Here is a 23857-nt window from a genome sequence, read left to right on the forward strand (position 1 = left end):
GCCCCCACCTGAGATAAAAAGACCACAGTGAAGAACTTCTCAAAGCCGACTTCACACTTCTAAAGACTAGTGTGGTCTCCTTTAAGGCCCCGAGCGGAAAACATTACTCAAGCTGAATCACTTACAAATGCCTTCCACCAGCACCTACAGGACTGCATGGATCAGGCAATCCCAAACAAAACAAAGACTCTTTGTACCAAAGGCAAGCGTCCAGTCTGGTGGACCCCAGCCATAAACAAGCTCTACAACAAAAGGAGGACGCTACTACAAGATAGAGCAAAATCCTTAAAAGGTAAGACACCTTTGATCATTATAAGTAAAAAACTAAGAGCTCTCATAAAATCATCCAAGGCAAATTTTGAGAGAAAAATCGCTAAGGACTCAAAAGACAATCATAAGGCCTTCTTTAGCTATGTTAGAAACCTGGGAGGAAACTCCCAGATATGCTCAGAATTAGCTCAAAATGATGTGAAAATTACTGAACCTACAGACATTGCCAACATACTGGCTGACAGGTTCAATGCAAACTCCAAAAAGGAGAGATATCTATACCAGAGGATTGTAGCCCCCCAAACATCTCTAATGCCCAGGTGAGAACTGCTCTCTCCAAGGCGAAAAACACAGCATCCATGGGACCAGATGGTGTCCCCGGCTGTGTATTCCACGAACTCAATGAGGAATTAAACCCGCAGTTAGGACAGGTGTTTAATCTTAGCCTCACCTCAGGATACGTACCCAAGGAGTGGTGCACGGCAACTGTGGTCCCACTTCACAAAGGCGGTGCCTCCACCGACCCTGGAAATTACCGTCCCATCAGCTTGACAAGCCTGATCTGCAAAGCTATGGAGAAGATCATAATGGAACTCATAAATAAAGACATAGGGAACTTGCAGACTTTGGATCCAACCCAGTTTGGCTTTGTCAAAGGCAGATCATGCCTTTTAAACTTGGTTGACTTTTTCGAAACAGTCACCAAGGCCATTGATGAGGGAAAGGCAGTCCATACAGCCTACCTTGACCTGGCAAAGGCTTTTGACACAATACCCCACTCAGGTATCATTGAAAAACTCATCAGCTTAAATGTAAACCCATACATCACAAGATGGGTTGCAAACTGGCTAAGTGACAGAACCCACAGGGTCAGAGTTGCTGGCGCCATGTCAAACTCAAAGCCTGTCACAAGTGGTGTCCCACAGGGCTCAGTCCTGGGCCCACTCTTGTTCGGCATCTACTTTTCAGAAGTACAAGCAAACACAGGAGGGTTATGGCTGACAAAGTTTGCAGATGACTGCAAACTGGGCGCCATTGTCGAGAACACATCTGACACAGATATCCTCCAGAAGGGTCTCACAGAAACGGATAACTGGTGCCAGAGCCATGGCCTAAAGTTAAACGCCAAGAAATGCATAGTCATACCCTTCGGGAAAAACAAGGTTACCCCTAGCTACCATATAGGTGACAATCCACTGAGCACAGAAGAGGTTATCAGGGATCTGGGGACCCAGGTTGACAGTAACCTTTCGTTTGACACTCACGTTGCTGAAGTAGTTAGGAAGACCTTCTACATTGCCCACCTGATCATGAAGGGATTCACATCTAGATCAAGGGAGGTCATCGTCCCCCTGTACTCATCACTCATCAGACCAATGATTGAGTACAATGCCCCATTTGGAATGTATCTGACCCGACACCTGCAGCAGCTGGAAAGGCCCCAAAAGTTCCTCACCAAAAGGATAAAGGGTCTTAAAAATATGTCTTATGCTGCCCGACTGAAAGAACTCCAGCTCTATTCAGTCGCTTACTGCTTGCTCAGAAGTGACCTGTGCCTGACATACAAGGCCATGTCAAACCCAGATTTGATGAACATGCTTCACCTCAAAAAATCTAGATCCCTCAGAACTACAAGGGCGGGAAACTTAAACCTTGACACGGTTATTAATAGGACGTGCTGGAGGGACAGATTCATCACCCAGAGACTCCTTATGCTGTGGAACAAAATCCCGGTACATGTGAGGCAGAGCACCTCGCTGGCCTTGTTCAAAAGAAATCTTGACCAATGGATGGGAGATCGCAGATATACCCCAGGGAATTACCTCAGTGTCACTGTTTGACAGAGGCACAGCAAAATAATGGGCATAGTTTCCTTCAAACTAAAGGGTTGGCGAAAGCCACAAAACTCTGGGCTAGGCTTATAAATGCCCTTGGGCAGATAGCCTAGTATGAACCTATGAGCTACTCTAGCTATGAGAGCACTAAATTGTCAATTTCACATGCTGAAATACCAGCAATTCATAATGTCTCAATTAAAACAAAAGTTGAGCACGCACCCTCAACAGTCTGAATTCAAGGAAATGCAGGATCTGTTGCATGCAGCTGAATAGGTGGGCAAACATACTTTACAATGTGGATTCGATTCCTTGGAAGCTTCCTGCAGAGCAGCTGTTACTGGGTCTGTTATATGTAGGCATGCTTAGTTAAAGGAACAAACTCTGCCTGATCATGTTAAAGCAAAGTTACTAGATGCACCCTTACAGCAGGATGTCTTATTTGTGGTTAAAGCAGAAGAGGTTTTAAAGAAAATGGAGGATAAGGCAAAATTTATGCAGACGGTCAAAGATTTCTTACAGGTACAACCCCCACGCTTCAGCAGAAATTGGCCAACAAAAAATTGGTCCTTTCCAGCTTCTGACAGATCACAGAGGGGTAAATACAGATGCCCAAGGCAGAGATCAAGCACAAATCCCTTACAAACCTCGCCAATGGGGCACTGCAACACAGAAGGGAGGAGAAGACAGGCCCCAAACTACTAGAAGACAAACACAATGACTTAAACCTCAAACTGCCAAGCAAAGCTCTATTGCCAGCTCCCTTGGGAGGAAAATTAGCACTTTTTGCAGACAACTGCCGCATCATCACAAAGGACAAATGGGTCCTAGACATTATCTCACAAGGATACAGATTCCATTTCCACACCTTGCCAAGGATAAAAGGAATGCCAAACCTGCCACAAAATCAATGGGCAGAGGCACTAAAACAAATTACAGCTCTCATGGACATGAAAGCCATTCAGTTGGTACCTACACAGGAGCAAGGCCAAGGATTTTACTCAAGGCTCTTTCTAGTCCCCAGAAAGGACAATGCATGGAGTCCCATTCTGGACCTTTCAAACACCTTCTTGCAAGTACCCAAATTCAAGATGCTAACCCTACAGCAGCTTCTTCCCATGTTGGGCAAGAAGGCTTGGCTAGTAACGTTGGACCTCAAGGAGGCATACCTGCATGTCCCTATTAGACAAAATTGCAGAAGGTACCTCCGTTTCATTGCAGGTTCAACCCATTACCAGTTCTCTGCACTGCCCTTTGGCTTATCTACTGCGCCCAGGGTCTTCACAAAATGCCTGGCACCAGTAATTGCATACTGCAGACAAAGAGGAATTCAAATATACCCATACCTGGACGACTGCCTCATCCAAGCAGAAAGCAAGGACATTCTCTTACAACATCTGGCATTTGTAAAACACCTTCTAAGTTGCCTAGGGTACACAGTAAACGAAAATAAATCAAAACTAGTGCCCTCTCAAAAAATTACATTCCTGGGTGCAAGCTTGAATACAACTGCCCAGATGGCTTATCTTACGCCAGACAAACAAAGACAAATGACTGTATACTTCAAACAGATGGCAACAAAAACCCAGTTATCTGCAAGACAAATTCTGCAGGCTTTGGGGTTCATGGCACCCTGCATTCTACGAATTCCATATGCAAGACTGCATATGAGGAAACTTCAATGGTACCTAAAAAGTTTATGGAGTCAACATTGTCACAGTCTGGAAACAATGATTCCTGTCATTCCCTGCCTACAACAGGAGTTTCTTTGGTGGGCAGAGACATGTCACCAAAACAAGGGACTGTCATTCACTCTACCCCCTGCCACCCAAACCCTAACTACAGACACATCAGACTATGGTTGGGGGGCCCACCTGGCGGGGAGATGCATTCGGAGCATATGGTGCCCAAAACAAATACATCTGCATATCAACCAGAAAGAGATGCTAGCTGTTCAGAATGCCCTGACAGCCTTCAAGGACTTACTTCATCCAGGACAACTACTGATAAAGACAGACAACACCATGGTTATGTGGTACATAAACAAGCAGGGGGTACACATTCCTACCCCCTTTGCAGACTAGCCATGGCATTGTGGAACACAGCCTTGATTTACCAAGTACATCTTCAAGCTCAATTCCTGCCAGGAAAACAAAATACTCTGGCAGACCACCTAAGCAGAAATCTTATGGACCCGCACGAGTGGAAACTGGATCCACAAGTCTTCAGCATGGTAACACAGAAATGGGGAAGCCCAGACATAGATCTATTTGCCTCTCCCCAAAATTATCAACTTTCACAGACAAGCATGGAAAGTGGATGCCCTATCCTTCAGTTGGAAAAACGTATCAGTCTACGCCTTTCCCCCTCTGCCTCTTCTCTCCAAGGTCTTACTAAAGGTCAGACAGGAAAAACCAAAAATTATCCTAATTGCTCCGGACTGGCCTCGTCAGCACTGGTACCCAATTCTAAGGAATATGTCTCAACTTCCTCCTTGGTACTTGCCTCAAATACCTCATCTACTGTCTCAGCAGAACAATCAAATTCTGCACACTCGGCTCCAAACTCTTAACCTTGCAGCATGGCTGATCATGTAATTATTCAAACAACACCTCTCAGTAAATCTGTTATGGATGTCATTAAGGGAAGCTAGGCCTAGTACTAGAAAATCTTATGCTGATAAATGGAAGAGATTCAGTGCTTGGAACCAAGCACAACAAGGAACAGACACAGCAAAACCAAATATCCCTCAGATTTTAGTAAACACAAAAAGCAGTCTTTGTGCCCAAACTGTCACTGATGACCAAAGGAAAGGCACAAGAAATCAGCAAGTGAAAGTTTAATGACACTCCACACGTAAAATCACCACACAAGCAGAACCAAACAGAAAATAACGCTGCCACAATTTCCAAACACGTTTTCGTCAGTATTCACTTCTTCAGAAATGGTTAGCAGTTCTAAATGTGTTGTATATATATGTCAGCTGTTATTGAAATTAGCCAATAGAATCCCCTACTCACTTAATAATAAAATTGAATAGTTAAACAGTTAAACATTTGTCGTTAAAAATTAAACTTAAAACAAACCCACAGGTTTCTTTACAACAATACAATATCATAAAATTCACATTTTAGTTGTAACAACTGGATACTTATTCTTTGAATACTTTGTGAACTTTACAATAGTCTTAATAACTTAAAATACTTAAAAATATTTCATGAACACAGTGTTTTCTCCATATTAATACACTACCACCCTCTAGTGGTGAAACAAAGTAATTAACATTGGAAGAGATATAAATGTTAAAAAATAAATAATATAAATCTTATATAACTTAAGATACATGATAAAATTCATATCTGTTTAGAAGTATATACAACTTGTATAGTAATGAATAATTATAACTTGCCTGATCTCAGTTTCAATACAGGTTTTAAAGAAATCATTTCATTTAAGCCTGGATAGCTACCAGCTTCCAAAGTTAGTTGCCAAAATAGCTCTTTATATTCTAAATGGGCCTCCCAAGGTCCACCCCTAGGATCTAGGGGGCCTACCTCAATAACAAAAAATTGATGTTTTGCTGACTTACGTGATAAAGTGTTTAAACAGTGCATTGTTTACATTTTCTTTTCTTAAATCATATAAGTGCTCGTAAACCCTTTGTCTCAGTTTTCTCTCTGTTTTGCCAATGTAGAAGGAGTCACATATTTCACATGTCACAATGTATACCAAACCACAAGTGTTGCAGTTTGCAAAACCTTTGGTGGTAATAATTTTACCTCTACTTTTCACAAATATGTTGTCTCCTTCCTGATGTTAACACAATAATGGCAATTTCCACATTTATGTGTACCTTTTTTGTTGTTGGAGAGGTGTATAACCTGTTTTCCACCCTCCAATATGTTCTTAATATTTCGTCCTTTTTTAAAAACCAATCTAAGAGGTTCTTCAAAATTTAAGTTTAAATCTGAGAATTCGGCAAACCTATTCCACTCATCATATATAATGTTCTTAACTATGTTAGTCTCACCATTGTAGGTGATAGTCAAAGCGGAGTGATAATGATGTTCTTCATTCCACATTGCTGCAGTCCTAACTATTGGGTAGTCCGCTGTCCAGTCGGCCCGAATACCAAAGTATATGGCTGACGTCGGTCAGGGCGCATTAGTCTGACGTCAGTACGTCAGGGTACTAATGCGCATGACCGACGTCATATCCTCAGTCTTTCTTGCCGCATGGTCCGATGCAGAAGCAATTTTGCGAGTGCAGGTTGGCGTTCTGAAAATTTCTGAAGCCAGAGTTTCAGACCGAATCAAAGTTGGCTAAGTACCCCGTTGGGGAATATTTTGGTTTTCCTGCCTCAGTATTTAACCGGATGTCAGAAAAAGTGAATAACTGTATTTCTTGTGGGAAACAGATACCTCATAGGGATTACCATACTTTGTGTATACCTTGTTTAGGGCCTGAGCACGACGTTGTTGGATGCCGTTCTTGTGCTAGATTTAACAAACGCACTATTAAGAGAAGGTTAGACTGTGCCAGGTTAGTGTTTGGGAAGCGTTGTAACTATAAAATGCCGTCGGATGTTCCGGCCGCTTCGCTAAAAAGCGCAAGGACAAAACAGCAAAGCCTAGGGGAAGAACCGACAATCCCAGGCGTCGGTTCTTTAGAGGGCTCAGTGGAGCCGGAGGTTTTGCCAGGTGTTTCTTTAGAGTCTCAGGAGAGACTTTACTGTTACAGGATGTTTCCTCTCAGGAAGTAGGCCAGGCTGAGGGGCTTCTCAGGTGGCTGTTCTTCCCTCACTTCCTAAGGTGGTTAGGGCCTCCCTTCTGTTTCCAAGGCTTCCTTAAGGGGCAGGCCAAGTTTTGCTTCAGTGGGGTTTCTCCTACTGCTTCAGGGTCTCTGCCTAAGAAACATATGCTTAAAATGGCAGAGGATTTGATTACTATGATAAGGGGTTCTATGCCCCCTCCTGATAAGAGGCCTTGGGTGGAACCTGAGCTTGAGAGTTTTGAGCAATGCTCGAGGCTTCTGAGTCTTGACTGAAGACTTGCAGGAGTTCCCTCCTTATTCTGATTCTGATGTGGATGATTCTACTCCGTCAGCTTCTCCTCCTGAGGATTTTTCATTTTCAGAGACTTTGCATTCCATGAGGGAGCATTTTAAATGGGAAGGCCAAGATTTCTCTGATTCCAGGAAAAGGCTTAGGGAGTTCTTGTTTTTACCCCAGCATAGGCCTTTAGCTATACCTCCTGTTTTGAATGTGGTGGAAGATGTTTTTGCAGAGGCTTCCTGAATCCTGATTCTTTGCCTCCTGCCCCTGTTAAACCGGATAGATATTATAGGGTGCCTGAAGCTCATAAGTATCTTTTAAGAGTCCTAGGGCAGACCCGAAACTGTCTCTCAGGGGCCTAAAGGTGTAAAGGCCTCAGTTGTTAAAAATCCTGTCCCTCCTGATAAAGAGGCAAGGGCTTTGGATAGATGGGGAAAGAAAGTGTATACTTCTTCCACTTTAGCCATGAGGTGTTGAATTGCCAGTTCCACATGTTAAAATATCAGAATTATCTTCTTTCACAGTTGAAATCTAAGGTGGATGCTCTAGCGGAAGGTATTGACTGTAAAGAGTTGCAGGATTTAGTTCATGTGTCTGAACAAGTGGGTAAACATTCCTTGCAATGTGGTTTTGATGCTGTACAGGCCTCCTCCAGGGTGGCTGCCACTGGTTCTGTTCTTCGTAGGCACGCCTGGTTGAGAGATCAGAATTTAGCTGAGCATGTTAAGACAAGAATTTTGGATGCTCCTTTGCAATCTGATGTGTTGTTTGGTTCGCCTGTGGAAGCAGTTTTGAAGAAAATGGAGGACAAGGCTAAATCTATGCAAACTGTTAAAGATTTCTGCAGGTACAGCCTCCGAAGTTTAGTAGAAATTGGCCTGCTAAGGGTTGGACTTATCCTGCTTATGATTCCCAGTCTAGGGGTAGGTCTAGACGTGGTAGGGGCAGAGCTCAGGGTTCCTTTAGGCCTAGGACAGGAGTTCACCTGCTCAGACTTCTGGTGAGGGCAGGGGTCAGTCCTTTCGTAAGCAGACCCAATGACCTGCCTTTTCAGCTGCCAGTTCATTCTCGCCTGGCAGCACCGTTGGGAGGAAGGCTGTCTCTTTTCAAAGAAAATTGGGATTTAATTACCCAAGACAGATGGGTTCTGGATATCATTCACCACGGTTACAGGTTTTATTTCCATACCTTACCTCCTTTCAAAGGCATGCCAGACATTCCTCCTCTACAAAGACAAGAGGCGCACAAGCAAATTTCTATGTTACTCCAAATAGGGGCCATTCAGCCAGTTCCTGTGCCAGAAAGGGGCCTAGGATTTTATTCTCGCCTGTTCCTAGTACCAAAGAAGGGGAACACGTGGAGACCAATTTTGGATTTATCTATCCTCAACACTTATCTGGACATTCCCAAGTTCAAAATGTTGACGTTACAACAGCTTTTACCTTTACTGGGCAAAGATCACTGGATGGTAACTTTAGATCTCAAGGAAGCTTACCTTCATGTGCCTATAAGACTAAGTTGCAGAAAGTATCTGCGTTTTCGAGCTGGAAGTTCTCATTATCAGTTCTCTGCATTGCCCTTTGGCTTATCTACTGCGCCCAGAGTATTCACGAAGGTTCTGGCTCCAGTAATAGCTTACTTCAGGCTACAAAGGGATTCAAATCTACCCTTACTTGGACGATTGCCTGATTCTGGCTCAAGAAAAGGAAGACCTTCTACAGCATCTGGAATATGTCATAGCAGTGCTAAGATGCCTAGGGTATTCTGTGAGCGAAATAAAGTCCAGTCTAGTACCCTCTCAAGACATGTGCTTTCTGGGTGTGAGACTGAATACAGCAGCCCAGATGGCCTTTTAACCCCGGACAAACAAAAGAATCTTTCCAGTTACTTCCATCAACTATCTCTTCTGTCCGGGCTGACTGCAAGGACAGTCCTTCAAGCCTTAGGGTTCATGGCATCTTGTATTCTGGTGCTTCCCAATGCCAAACTGCATATGAGGAAGCTACAATGGTATCTCAAAAATGTATGGACACAGCACTGCCAGGATTTGGACACTGTCATTCAAATAATACCTTGCATTCAAAAGGAATTTTTGTGGTGGGCTCAGGAATGTCACCTAAACAAGGGACTCTCTGTGACCCGGCCAGAGGCGAGTCAGATTCTAACGACAGATGCCTCAGACATTGCTTGGGGTGCTCATCTAAATGGAAAGTGGATACAAGACAAGTGGCCTGCCAGACTACAGCATCTACATATCAACATGAAGGAGATGTTAGCAGTCCAGTTTGCATTAATGGCTTTCAAGGAGTTACTTCTTCCAGGGCAGGTGTTGATTCTAACAGACAACACAACTGTCATGTGGTACATCAACAAACAAGGGGGAACACATTCTTACCCATTGTGCAGGCAAGCAATGATTTTATGGGAGACTGCGCTAAGCTTGCAACTAACTCTTCAGGCAAGGTTTCTGCCGGGAGCACAGAACTCCTTAGCAGATGTGTTAAGCAGACAAATCATGGATCCCCACGAGTGGAAACTGGATCTTCATGTATTTCAAAAGTTGACAGTGTCCTGGGGAACTCCAGACATAGATCTGTTCGCTTCTCCACTAAACCACCAGCTGCCAAAGTTTTGCACAAGAGGTTTCATCACACAGCTTGGAAAGTGGATGCTCTTTCTTTCAGTTGGAAAAGTCTTCATGTGTATGCGTTTCCACCTCTGCCTCTTCTTCCAAAGGTGCTTCTAAAGGTCAGACAAGACAAGCCAAGGATGATTTTAATAGCTCCAGATTGGCCTCGGCAGCACTGGTACCCATTACTGAGGAGTCTGGTAAAGAAGCCTCCATGGCCTTTACCCTTGATTCCACATCTGTTGTCTCAGAAGGACGGTCGTCTGCTCAATGTCAAGCTTCATTCTCTTCATCTAACAGCCTGGCATATTCTGTTTTGAAAGACAGCAGGTCTCAACTTCCTCAACAAGTTTTAAATGTGATTATGGAAGCCAGAAGACCTAGTACAAGGAAAGTGTGGTCAGAAAAATGGAAGAGATTTTTATTTTGGACTGCAGCAAAGAATTTGGAGATTTCAGAGCCTAATTTGAGTGTGGCTCTTCAATATCTTACTGAGTTATTGGACAAAGGTTTGTCTTTCTCTTCCATTAAGATTCATGCTGCAGCAATTTCAGCTCACTATGATTGTGACCCACCATTGTTTTCACATCCTTTGTTCAAGCAATTTCTTAGAGGGGCAAAGAATATAAGACCCCACGTAGAGCTCCTACTCCTGCTTGGGATCTCAATTTTGTGTTGGAGAAACTTACTCTACAACCTTTTGAGCCTGCAGCTACTGCTGAACTGAAATACTTGTCATGGAAGACTGCTTTTTGTTGGCCATTACTTCTGCAAGAAGGGTTTCTGAGTTACAGGCCCTTATGGCGGTTGAGCCTTTTTTGATTTTTCATAAGGATAGGGTATCATTACGTACTAATCCTTCCTTTATGCCTAAAGTGGTTTCTAGTGTGGCTTTAAACCAAACTATTCATTTGCCTACGTTTTATGCAGATCCCCAAAATAAAGGGGAAAAGATTTTGCACACTTTAGATGTACACAGGCAATTGCGTTATTATTTGAGCAGGACTAAAGATTTTAGGCAGTCTCAGCAGTTGTTTATTTCTTTTGCTTTGAGTTCTCAGGGCAAGCCTGTGTCAAAACAAACTATTTCTAGATGGATTGGGTGTTGCATTTCATTTTGTTATTCCCATCATGGCAAGGATATTCCAGCTGGGATTAGGCCTCATTCCACTAGGGCTACTGCCACTTCAACAGCATTTCTAAGGGGAGTGGCAACTAAGGATATTTTGGAGGCAGCTACTTGGAGCTCAGTGCATACTTTCTCTAAGCATTATCACCTTCCTCTCTACTCTAAGTCTAGGGGTGGTTTTGCCACTGCTATTTTGCAAGGCATGTTGTCAGTTCCTGCTTCCTTATGATTTGCCAGCCTCCCTTACCTCTGCTTTGGGATTCTACCCAATAGTTAGGACTGCAGCAATGTGGAATGAAGAACATAGTACAGTTTTGTACCTACCATAAATGTAGATGTTCGAGGATCCACATTGCTGCAGTCCAACCCTCCTCCTTCCCTCTGTGTTTAGGGGTGGTTGTGCAGGTGAGGTTATATTCTGCTATTTTTGTATATTCTGTATATACTTGTATATATTTTGATGCAGGTATGTTGGGAGTGTTTGGTTTTTGCCCTTATCTTTTCAGGGTCTTCTGACATCTGGGGCAAGAAAAGACTGAGGATATGACGTCGGTCATGCGCATTAGTACCCTGACGTGCTGTCGTCAGTCTAATGCGCCCTGACCGGCGTCATACTTTGGTATTCGGGCCGACTGGACAGCGGACTACCCAATAGTTAGGACTGCAGCAATGTGGATCCTCGAACATCTACATTTATGGTAGGTACAAAACTGTACTTTTTCCATCATCTTGAAAATTGACATTAGTGTTGATGGTATTCGTTGTATTTCCTAAAATAGGCAAAAAATCTAGTCCTTGCTTTTCTTACTTCATCATCTAGTTGTCCTTGCTTTTCTTACTTCGTCATCTAGTTGTCCTTGCTTTTCTTACTTCGTCATCTAGTTGTCCTTGCTTTTCTTACTTCGTCGGTCACCCTTTTTAACAAATCATCTGGATAACCTCTTTCTAAAAACATGTTTGCAGTAAAATCACATTCTAGTTGAAAGTCATGTTCATCTGAGGTCATCCTACTGGCTCTTACCAACTGCCCCTTGACAATTGCTTTCTTTGATGAGGGGGATGTGAGCTGGTGTAATGCAAACAAGTGTTGGAGAAGGTATCCTTCCTGAATATTTTAGACTTCAAACCCCGATTTGTTCTTTGAATACACACATCTAAAAAACAGAATTGAGAACCATCTGTTTTATATGTTGTTGTATCTTTCAGCTTTTCCCAGTTAGGGGTTGCCACAGCGGAACTCCGGTCCGCTAATGATTGGTAGTAGATTTTTATGTACCGAGTTACCAGCTCTGACGCACAACCTTCAACGAAGGTACGCCCATTCATGCATGTCTCAACACAGAAGACGCTTTAGCTGAGAATCGAACAGGACAACGTCATACTGTGAATCGACAACGCTAAACTTTATGTACTTGAAGCATAATCATAAAACTCAAGAAATTTATCAGCAGTGCCATACCAAAAGAGACAAATGTCGTCCAAATAATGACCATAATAGTTCCAATAGGATATGAAATGAGAATTGAAGACGAAACTAGTGGGAGGGTGGCCTAATGGTTAAGGTGTTTGCCTTGCAAACACAAGGTACAGGGTTTGAATCTCACAGGGGATAATTGGCTAGGCTTAAAATGGCTCGCAAGGGCATTTAGCCTAGTACTAATCTATGAACCCATGAACCTATGAATCTGTTCTCCCAACTAAGCAGTGTAATATTAACATATATAGGGGCACAGTGTGCACCCATTGCTACTCCTTTTAACTGTCTATAATACTCACCCTGAAAGTATATAACATTATTTTTCAGGATGAAATCCATAAGAATCAAACAGATACGAAACATATTAAAAGAAATAGAATCTTTGTTCTCTAAAAATTCTTCAAACCATAAAAGACCTGTTTCGTGAGGAATACAGGTAAATAGGTCTACCACATCCAATGTAGTAAAAAATGGGGTGGGTGTTTGTTTAATAGCATCAATATGTTTTAAAAAATCCCATGAGTCTTTCAAGATGTTGGGGTACTCCGTAATCAGTGGCTTCAGGTGAACGTCTGTATATTTGGCTAAAGGGGCTGTCAAAGAGCCCTCCGCTGACACATTAGGTCTAAGGGGTGGATCCAAGTGGTTCTTGTGGACCTTGGGTATACCAAAAATGGAGGGAATGTTTGGTTTTTCAACATGCAAGTAATTATAGGTTTCTAAGTCAGTAAGCCCCTCCAGAAGTAAATCGTTCAGACATATTGAAACTTTCCTTGTAGCTATATTAAACTCATTCAAGGACACTCTTTCATATGTGTTTTCGTCATTCAGCATTTCGAACATTTTAACTTCATAGTCTATTTGGTCCATGAGAACTACACCTCCCCCTTTGTCTGGCTTCATAATTATAAGATTTTTGTTAGTTTTACAGGCTTCTAGTACGCTAAATTCATCCTGTGTAAGGTTTGAATGCACTTTGTTGTATTTGAGCTAATTTCTAAGGTGTTTTTCTCTAAGACAGATTCAAAATTTCTGAGCTGTGGGTGCAAAGGTGGGTTAAATGTACTCTTTTTCTTTAGAGTACTGAAACCTTCTCTTTTTCCTGCCCCATTAAAAAGTAGCTCAAAATTCTTTTGTCTAACAAACATTTTCACATCCACCAATAAGTTGACCATGTTTGCTTTGACCCTGGGGATAAAAATAAATCCCTTGGAAAACAATTTAAAATGTGCTTTTGTAATAGGAAGATTAGTGTAGATGAATAGTAGATGTGAGAGTGTTCGATCTCGCCGTTTGTTCTTACACCTGGGTTCGGAGCCGATCCTCGGCTCCGTGTCGGCCGCTTGCAAGCTCTGCATCGAGAAGAAGCTCGAGACAACCTAATACCCACAATCCCCCTCTGCCTTTACCTCAGATCTAGTTTGCCGCTGCAGCGTTCGCATCACTGGGTCGAGCTTGAGTACCTAAAGATAAGATTTAAGATTTTATTCTTGTTGTTTCAGAGTAGTTTTATTCTAAAAAGTTTGTTTAGTGACATAGTGTGTGTGTGTGGTACGGTTGAGGAATTCTCGGTTCCGTTTAAGTTTATTTAAACTTATTAGAGTTTCCCTCGGGGCCTACCACCCCTTCTTGGATTGACTGCCGGATTGACATTTTTCCTTTTACTGGATTCGACAATTTCACCGGACTTGACTTTATTACTGGACTTGACTTCTCACTTTCTAGCCATATTAAGTGTAAGATGTCTGAAAAGGCTAAATCTGGGTTCAAGCGTTGCCAATGTGGGCAAAAGATGTCAGTTACTGACAGTCATAGTTCCTGCGTCTACTGTCTTGGCCCTCTCCATTTGCAAGAAGACTGCTCAATTTGTCATTCTTTCAGTGGGAGGGTCATGACAGATAGGCGCAGGAAACTCATGGATAGGGGTTTGTTAAAACCTACTTTTCAAGAGGCTCTGGATGCTTCAGACCAGGCATCCAAATCCTCGAAGGAATTGAAGACGTCGGAGCCCAGGTCATCGGCTCCGAGCTCTTCAGCTAAAGTTAGATCACCGGTTCCACAGACTTCGGGGCCGAGTGTTCAACTGTTGTCAGTTTCCGAGCCTCGAGTCTTGGAACCGGTGACGGAGCTCCCTCCCCCGACACTGTTGAGGTCGGCTCCGTCTTCGATTCCTTCGACCCGTTCTTCCAGGCCCCTCTCTGATACTGATGTAGACCGCGTGGTGCAGAAGTTAATGGAGAATACGGCCTTATCCAGACTCATCTCGGTCTCCTCTCAATTGGTGTCGAGACTTGAAGGCCTTCCACTGTCTCCATCTGTTCCTCCTCCGAGACCTGTCCAGTCTTCGGAGCCGGAAGAAGCTGAGCTGCTGATTGTGGAGCCCTCGGTGCCAGAACCATCCTTTTCTCGGTCGGCTCCGTTCACCTCGACTCCGTCGGATCCGGTACCGGAGTCTCGGAGCCGAAGATCCATCCTGGGTTCCGGGACCGAGAGTCGGACCGATATTTCAGTTCCGACGCTCCCTCTTGGGGCCTCGGCTCGGTTCCGTCCTCGGGGTCGATGCCTTCGGTGCCTGTTTCGGGGATTCTTCCCATTTCTTCGGAACCGGGAGATACCTCGACTCGGGACCCGGGGGCCTTTGATCTCATGAGGAAGGTGTTGTCTACCCAGACAACCACATCAGCAGATACAGCTTCTCCTCCCCATAAAGGTCCGTTATCATCCTCTGCACCCACGGCTACAGCTAAGCGTCGAGCACCTGTGTCTCAGCCACCCCTGGAGGGTGCCCCCTCTTCCTCGGAGGCTTCTTCGGATGCTCCCCCCGAAGAAGTCCCTAGGAAAAGATTGTGTAAGAGGAGACACTTAGATTCTCCACAAGAATCTTTGACATCCGATACTGACTTGGATGAGTCAGAAGGGTCCCCAAAGTCACCTTCAGAAGATGTCTCCTTTTCTGACATCTTGGAGATCCTAAAGCAGAGAGGTGATTGGCAGTCCCTCCCCCCTTCTGAGGATGAGCCAGTCTTGCTGAAGGCATTTGGTGCTCGCCCTTCCTCCTCCTGGGTCACTCCGCCTTGATGAGTTAATGGAGCTGATTGCTCAAAGGCGTGGGAGGCGCCTGACACGGTGGAGCCAGTCCCTAGAAAGCCTAATAAGTATATTACTGCCCTGGACAAGGCTTATCTGACAAAAGGAGTTCCAGTGGGCTATGGTGGTGGCAGCGCCACGAAAAGGAGATGTCGGAATCTTCCTCATCTGTCCATCCCCCTAACAAAGATTCTAGGACCATGGACAGGTACGGGAAGCGCATTTTTAGTTCAGCGGCTTTTTCTATGCGATCCCTGAACTATTTGCCCCACTTCACACGACTACAGAGGGATCTAATCAAAGAGTTGGGAGATACCCTCCAGGGTACTACAGATGCTGCTGTCTCGGAGAAAGTTACAGCACAACTCAATACCCTTACATCCATTGTAAACTCGTCCATGAGGCTGATTTCTTACGCAGCCGAAGGTTCGAGTAGGGCAGCAGCTTCAGCGATTGCTCTTCGTAGACAATCCTGGATGCGCTTATGTTCATTTGCGGAAGCCTTCAAGTCTTCCTTTACTAACGCCCCATTTGACGGTGCCACTCTCTTTGGCCCCAAAGTAAAGGAGACCCTTACCCGGTGTGAGCAAGAGGGAAAGACTCTGTCTGCTGTCGGAGTCCGTTTTTCCACCCCATCCAGACCGTACCCCAAAGGGCAACGCAGTGGGAAAATGTGGTTTCGAAAACCCCAAGGTTCTTTCCCAGGCACACAGGGTGATGCCCCTTCTAGAGGCAGAGGAGGAGGCAGAGGTGGAAGACGCCGCCCTGGCGGCAGAGGGGGTCCGCAAAATCAAGGTGACAGGGATACCCCCCCTGGAAAACCCTTCCAGCACTCCTGAGAGGAGGCCCGACTGTCCTGCTCTGGAGGCAGTCGGGGGTCGCTTAGCTTTATACCCACAGGCCTGGCAAAACATTACTACAGACAACTGGGTAAAAAGCGTTGTTACCAGAGGTTACGGAATACCATTCCTATCCACCCCCATTCCAAAGAGAAGACTCCCAGATGTGCCGCCCCATCTGCGAGAACCAGCAGCTATAGAAATTTCAAAGCTGCTAGAAAAAAGAGTCATCCAACCAGTCCCAGCAGACCAAAGAGGATTCGGAATTTACTCAAGGTTCTTTTTAGTCCCAAAGAAGACAGGGGACTGGAGGCCGATTCTGGACCTAAGCAACCTCAATACCTTCGTCAAGAAAGAAAAGTTCCGAATGGTCACGCTTCAATCGATCCTTCCATTCTTACAGAAGGACGACTGGATGTGCTCAATAGATCTGAAGGACGCATACTACCACATCAAAATGGCCAGGGCGTCCAGAGATCATTTGCGCTTCCGGCTGGGAGCCAGTCACTTTCAGTTTCGAGCCCTGCCCTTTGGTCTGACCTCAGCCCCCAGGGTTTTCACCAAATGCATGGCAGTGGTAGCGTCTCACCTGAGACGCCTAGGATTCCAAGTGTTTCCGTATCTGGACGACTGGCTCCTTTCTGCCACCACCCAGCGTCAACTGATACAGGCCAGGGACTACACTCTACAACTTTGTGTTCACCTCGGAATTTCCGTAAATTTCGAAAAATCCTTACTACAGCCATCACAGCGTATCTTATTCATATGAGCGGAATTGGATACGCATCAGTTAATTCTAAGGCTTCCTCCAGAAAGGATAGCTTCACTACAAAGCCACATATCTCTTCTTCTGTCATCCAAAAAATCCCCAGCAAATCTGGTGCTAAAGGTTTTGGGTCTCATGGCAGCCTCTCTCATTGCGATACCATTGGGGAGACTGCACATGAGAGTTCTACAATGGCTACTGTTTGCTCAATGGTCGTTCCAACAGCTACCTCTGACCCACGAAATTCTGATCACAAATACATGCAAATCTCACCTAGCCTGGTGGCTTCGGACTTGCAACCTTTCCAGCGGAAGACCATTTGTGTTACCCGCACCGACAGCTACGGTGACCACGGACGCTTCCCTGATAGGGTGGGGGGGCATCTTTCAGGGACAGACAGTCCAAGGCGAATGGACCAATTTAGAGTATAATCTGCACATCAATGTTCTAGAGTTGAGGGCAGTGTTCCTAGCGTTGCAACACTTTACTCCCCTTCTTCCTCTAGGGACTATTGCAGTTCAGACAGACAACATGTCTGTAGTCTGGTACATAAACAAACAAGGGGGAACCAAGTCCTATCAGCTATGCAGAGAGGCCATGAGAATCTGGCAATGGGCGGAGTCCACGGGTCGCTTTCTGATAGCAACGCATATCCCGGGGTCATCCAACGTCATAGCCGACAGGCTGAGCAGAGCAATCCTGTTGCCACACGAGTGGTCCCTAAAACAGTCAATTGCGAAGAAGATTTTTCGCAAGTGGGGCCAGCCTTCCTGCGATCTGTTTGCGTCTCCAATGAACGCCAAATGCAGGAGCTACTTTGCCCTATTACCTCCTCCAGGGGAAGTCCCCAGGGACGCACTAGTTCACGATTGGCCCCCGGGTCTCCTGTATGCTTTTCCTCCTTTTCCCCTGATTGCGAAGTTTCTGCAGAAAGCCAACAACCTGCAAAGGACGATCATCCTCATTGCCCCATTCTGGCCTCGTCAAATTTGGTTTCCCTTTCTTCTGGCACACCGCATTTGGGGACCCTGGATCCTGGACCCAGAGCCAGATCTACTGACCCACTCGTCAGGGGCTCCCCACCCCTCACTCCTGTCTCTCCATCTAGCAGCTTGGCTGCTCTGCTTCCCTACTTAGCCAGGTCTGATCTTCTTTCACCTGCAGTTCAGAATATACTAGTGGCTTCTCATAAAGCTTCCACTACAAAGACCTACACTAGTAAATGGAAGCGTTTTGTATTCTGGGCAAATACACAACAATTGGATCCTGTCATAGCTCCTTTAAACAAAATCTTGGAGTTTTTAACAGAATTGTTTCACCAAGGAGCTTCTCCTGCCACTTTAAAAGTGCAATTGGCTGCCATCTCCAACTTTCATATGGAAGAATGTGGGGCTCCTGTTATGGCCCACAGACTTTGTAAGGCCTTTTTAAAAGGGTCTTTCCATATTAGACCTCCAGTTAGATCTCCTACGTCACCTTGGAATCTAAACCTTTTATTATCCAAATTGATGTTACCCCCATTTGAACCAGCATCCTCTTGTCCATTGAGGTATTTGTCGTGGAAGACCCTCTTCTTGGTGGCCATTACATCCGCTAGGCGAGTATCTGAGCTTCAGGCTCTTTCCATTAAACACCCTTATTTAATCTTTCACTCTGACAGAGTATCTCTTCGCACTAATCCATCCTTTCTCCCCAAAATTTGCTCTATTAATAACATTAATCAAGCCATTGAATTACCCACCTTTTTCAAAAACCACTCCAATAAATTGGAATATATGTTGCACAAGTTGGTTGTCCATAGACAACTTAGATTTTACTTGGATAGAACAAAGGATCACAGGAAATCTGATCAACTTTTTGTAGCCTTTGCTGATAGCAGGAAAGGTGTAGCGGTTACTAAACAAACTCTTTCCAAATGGTTAACTGATTGTATTATCTATGTTTATGATTCTTCGAATCAAAATTTCTGTCAAACCCAAAGGACATTTTACAAGATCAGTGTCTACATCCCTGGCTCATGCAGCTCGCCTACCATTAGACACTATTTGTGCAGCTGCCACTTGGTCTAAACCACATACATTCATCTCTCATTACAAAGTAGACAGGGTTTCTAGGGACAGGGCAACCTTTGGTTCCACTGTGCTCAAGAACGACCTCCCGTGAGTTCCTCAGGAACATGGAGCTAGGGACGCTACCCAGATGTAAGAACAAACGGCGAGATCGAACACTCTCACATATAGAAGTTATGTCCTTACCATAACGTTCCATGTGGAGTGTTCATCTCGCCTTTGTTCTTACATTCCCACCCTCCCACCCTTGGAAGAACGTTCAGTTTGGTGCCTGGTCTGGGTTATTCTACTTCTGCATTTGCAGTTGTTGTATATATATGATGTACATGTGTGTGTATATATATAGTTATAAGTGCTTCTATGTAAATTGTTAGCATGAGTGTGTTCTCTCTCTGACTGCTGGTTTGCTTGCAAACTAGATCTGAGGTAAAGGCAGAGGGGGATTGTGGGTATTAGGTTGTCTCGAGCTTCTTCTCGATGCAGAGCTTGCAAGCGGCCGACACGGAGCCGAGGATCGGCTCCGAACCCAGGTGTAAGAACAAAGGCGAGATGAACACTCCACATGGAACGTTATGGTAAGGACATAACTTCTATTTATATCATCTGCGCTTATTGTTTCCACTGTCTGTTCCTTCCCTTCTGATAAAAGTTCCGATTGTTGTAACTTATAGGTTCCTTCTTCTTCAACCTCTCTGATCTCCTGGGGGAAGGGAATTCTAAAGGGTCACTTTCATTATAAAATTCATCTTGGTCATTGCACAAATCATTGTTAACAAAAACGTCATTATGTCCTTCACCTCCATAAAATTTTTTGTTAAACCCCACTGTTTTTGGTACAGGATATTGTATGTTGTTACTGTATTCAAACATATCTCTATCAGTTTTTCTTACTTTTCCATCATAAACTTTCATACATCTAGACTCCACATCTTTCAACATGTCATGGTATTTAAACTTCTCCGTTTCAATACCAAACAGTAAATCATTTACAATTTTTTGATTTATTTCTTCTATTGCCACATACAACTTCTCCATTACAACTTCATTGTTAGAAATAATAGCTTGCATGATATCCAAACCACATCTATCAAATGCCATAATCAAATCTTTGTGAAACTGTGAACTTTCCCTTACATTGTTAGGATATTTGCACACACGAAGCCCCTTTGGGACTATACTAGAATTAATACAATGTTTCAAATAAATGTTATCCATTACCATAGATTTGTATTTAAAAAATAAACTATTAGTAGCCATCTCGGCATAAGAATCATGTTTACTGTTAACCTGCAGCCTAGTTGGCTCTTTAAAATCAAATTTAAATTCAAGCAGGTTTTTAAAGTTAATGTCAGTACCTTTATTTGTAACAGTTGTAGCGGCTGGTGGTAGAATAACAGGTTGTTTTGGTTGTAACCTAGCGCCTCCGCAAGTAGCTGCAGCTGTGTTTCCGGATATAGAGAGATTTGGAAAACCATCTAAACCAGTCCTGGAACCTTGACTAGTCTCTCCTCTACTGTTTGTTCTATTACCAGGGCCGGATACAGTCCCTTTCTTCGAAGCTGGACCTCTAACTCTTTCCTGGTTGCACGGAATAGAAGGCTGGGTGGAAAGATGCATTAATGATTGGCTGAGTGGCGTCAAAATGCCAACTAACTCAGAAATCTGCCCAATCAAGTTGCGAAGTTCACTCACCTCACTACCCTTCCTGTAGTTGTCGCAGTCATCTCCCTCAGATTTTACAATACTTGACTGAGATGCTTGACAAGGGCCTATCCTTCTCTTCAATAAAAATCCATACCTCTGCCCTCTCGGCTCATTACAACACAGAGCCTCCCATCTTTTCTCATCCTCTGCTAAAACACTATTTTAGAGGGGCCAAAAATTTAAGGTCTCCCAGAAGATCACCAACTCCTGCATGGGACCTCAATTTTGTGTTGGAAAAACTCACCCTGCCTCCTTTTGAACCAGCAACTACTGCGGATATAAAGTTTTTATCTTGGAAAACAGCTTTCCTTTTGGCAATCACTTCAGCAAGAAGGGTTTCAGAACTACAGGCTCTCATGGCTGTGGAGCCTTTTATTACATTTTACCCGGACAAGGTGTCCCTCAGGACCAATCCTTCCTTTATGCCTAAGGTGGTATCCAGTGTGGCTCTTAACCAAACTATTCACCTGCCAACATTTTACCCAAATCCGCAGAAAAGGGGGAGCAGAATCTGCATTCATTGGACGTACACAGACAACTAAGATTCTACTTAAACAGGACCAAATCTCTAAGAAAGTCTGAGCAAATACTGGTGGCATTTGCTGCAGGATCAGAGGAGAAGGCTATATCAAAGCAGACTATTTCTAAGTGGATAAGCCACTGTATTCGTTTCTGCTACTTGCATCATGGTAAACCTGTACCTAAGGAAATCAGGTCACATTCCACCAGAGCTTGCTTCTACCTCGGCAGCCTTTCTCAGAGGAGTTCCAACCAAAGACCTTCTAGAAGTTGCTACTTGAGCTCTGTTCATACCTTCACAAAGCATTATAATTTGTCTCTGTTCTCTAAATCCAGGGCAGGCTTTGCCACTGCAGTTCTGCAGGGCCTTATAGCCGCTCCTAATACTGTTTAGTTCCATCCTCCCATCCATAGCTTTGGGATTCTACCCAAATGTAATGACTGCAACAATGAAACACGAAGAACATAGTACAGTTGTGTACACTTACCATAAATGTAGATGTTCAAATGTATTCACTGTTGCAGTCCGGGTTACCCATCCACCATCCCCCTTTTCTATAACTTCTCTTTCCTGCACTATATGTAAAGGATATATATATATATATATATATATATATATATATATATATATATATATATATATATATATAAAATCCTATGGGTCTATGTTCATTAATCGAAAGTACGGTTCATCGAACTTACTTCCGCGAAAGTGCATTTTGTCGAAAATGCACTTTCACAGAAAAATAAAAAAACAAACCTAAAACAAAAATACATTAAACACTAATATGCAGGGGGGCAAGCCCCCCTGCACCCCCCCATGTGGGGGACTCCACCTCCCACACCCCTCTACTTTAATATTCCCACTCCGAGATCGCACTACAGTGGGGAAAAGGGAATATTCCCTTATCCCCACTGTAGTACTATCTCAGCAAGTTTCCTTAGTTGTACATCAGCGGTATACGTTGATGTACAACTAAAGGTATATGCTAATGGCATGTCTTTTTCTTTTGTTGTTTTCTTTAGTGAACATGCATTTTTGACAAAATGCACATTCACTAAAGTGATTTCGACAAAGTATGGTTCGATGAACCGTACTGTCGACAAAACAACAAGGACCCATATATAATATATATATATATATATATATATATATATATTGTTTGTTTTTTTTTTTTTTTTTTACTCCTTATTTGGGGGGGCAACTGACTTCTGGGGCAAGAAAAACTGAATAAAATGGCGTCGGCTGCATGTTTATACCCCTGACGTCATGACAGCAACCGACGTAGGGCCCAAGACTTTGTTATTCAGGCCGACTGAGGGCAATCTGACAGCACATTACCCAAATGTAGTGACTGCAATAGTGAATACACTCGAACATCTACATTTATGGTAAGTGTACACAACTGTACTTTCTTCAGGCTCTGGGGTCTATGGCAGCAGCCATCCCAATTGTTCCCCTAGCCAGATTACACATGAGACTGCTACAATGGCTCCTTCTGTCCCAGTGGATATCCAATCTTCATCCACTGAGCTCACAGATTCTCATCACCAACTCCTGCAAACAAGAGCTCCTCTGGTGGATGAGTACAGATGAAAATCTTTGGTGTCGCCCTTTCCAGGCTCCCCAACCCAGTCCCACGGTGACCACGGACGCTTCCCTGATAGGGTGGGGAGGGCCACTTCCAGGGAAAGTCAGTCCAAGGCACGTGGTCCACCATAGAGGTCAACTTGCATATCAATGTCCTGAAGTTAAGAGCAGTGCTATTGGCATTGCAAGCATTTCACCCGCTCCTGTCAGGAACGATTGCTATCCAGTCGGACAACATGTCTGTTGTCTGGTACATAAACAAACAGGGAGGGACCAAATCCTACCCCCTATGTCGTGAAGCCATGAGAATCTGGCATTGGGCAATAGCTTCCAACCACTTTCTGATCGCAACGCTTATCCCGGGGAGCTCCAACGTGATTGCTATCAGAAAGCGATTGGAAGCTATTGCCCAACCACTTTCTGATCGCAGTGCATATCCTGGGGAGCTTCAACGTGATTGCGGACAGGCTAAGCAGCTGCATCCTCCGTCCTCACGAGTGGTCTCTCAATCTGAGTGTGACGGCAGAAATCTTCAGCTGTTGGGGCCAGCCATGCTGCGATCTTTTCGCCTCCCCCTCAAACACAAAATACAGTAGCTACTTTGCCCTCTTTCCCCCTCACGGGGAGTGACAGAGAGACACTTTGATTCATGATTGGCCCGCGGGTCTCCTTTATGCTTATCCTCTGATTCCTCTGATCCCCCTTTTTCTAAGTAAAGCTATTCAGTTGAGAAGCAAGGTGATCCTCATTGCCCCGTTCTGGCCTCGTCAGGCGTGGTTTCCCTTCCTCCGACCTCACCTGTTACAACCTCCTTGGATCCTAGACACTCGTCAGGACCTCATATCTCACCCACAAAGGCTGACTCCACCGAATATATCCACTCTCAAGC

The sequence above is a fragment of the Protopterus annectens genome, chromosome 16.part0 (assembly GCF_019279795.1).
Source record: "Protopterus annectens isolate FY-2018-M chromosome 16.part0, PAN1.0, whole genome shotgun sequence".
NCBI classification, from domain to species: Eukaryota; Metazoa; Chordata; order Ceratodontiformes; family Protopteridae; genus Protopterus; species Protopterus annectens.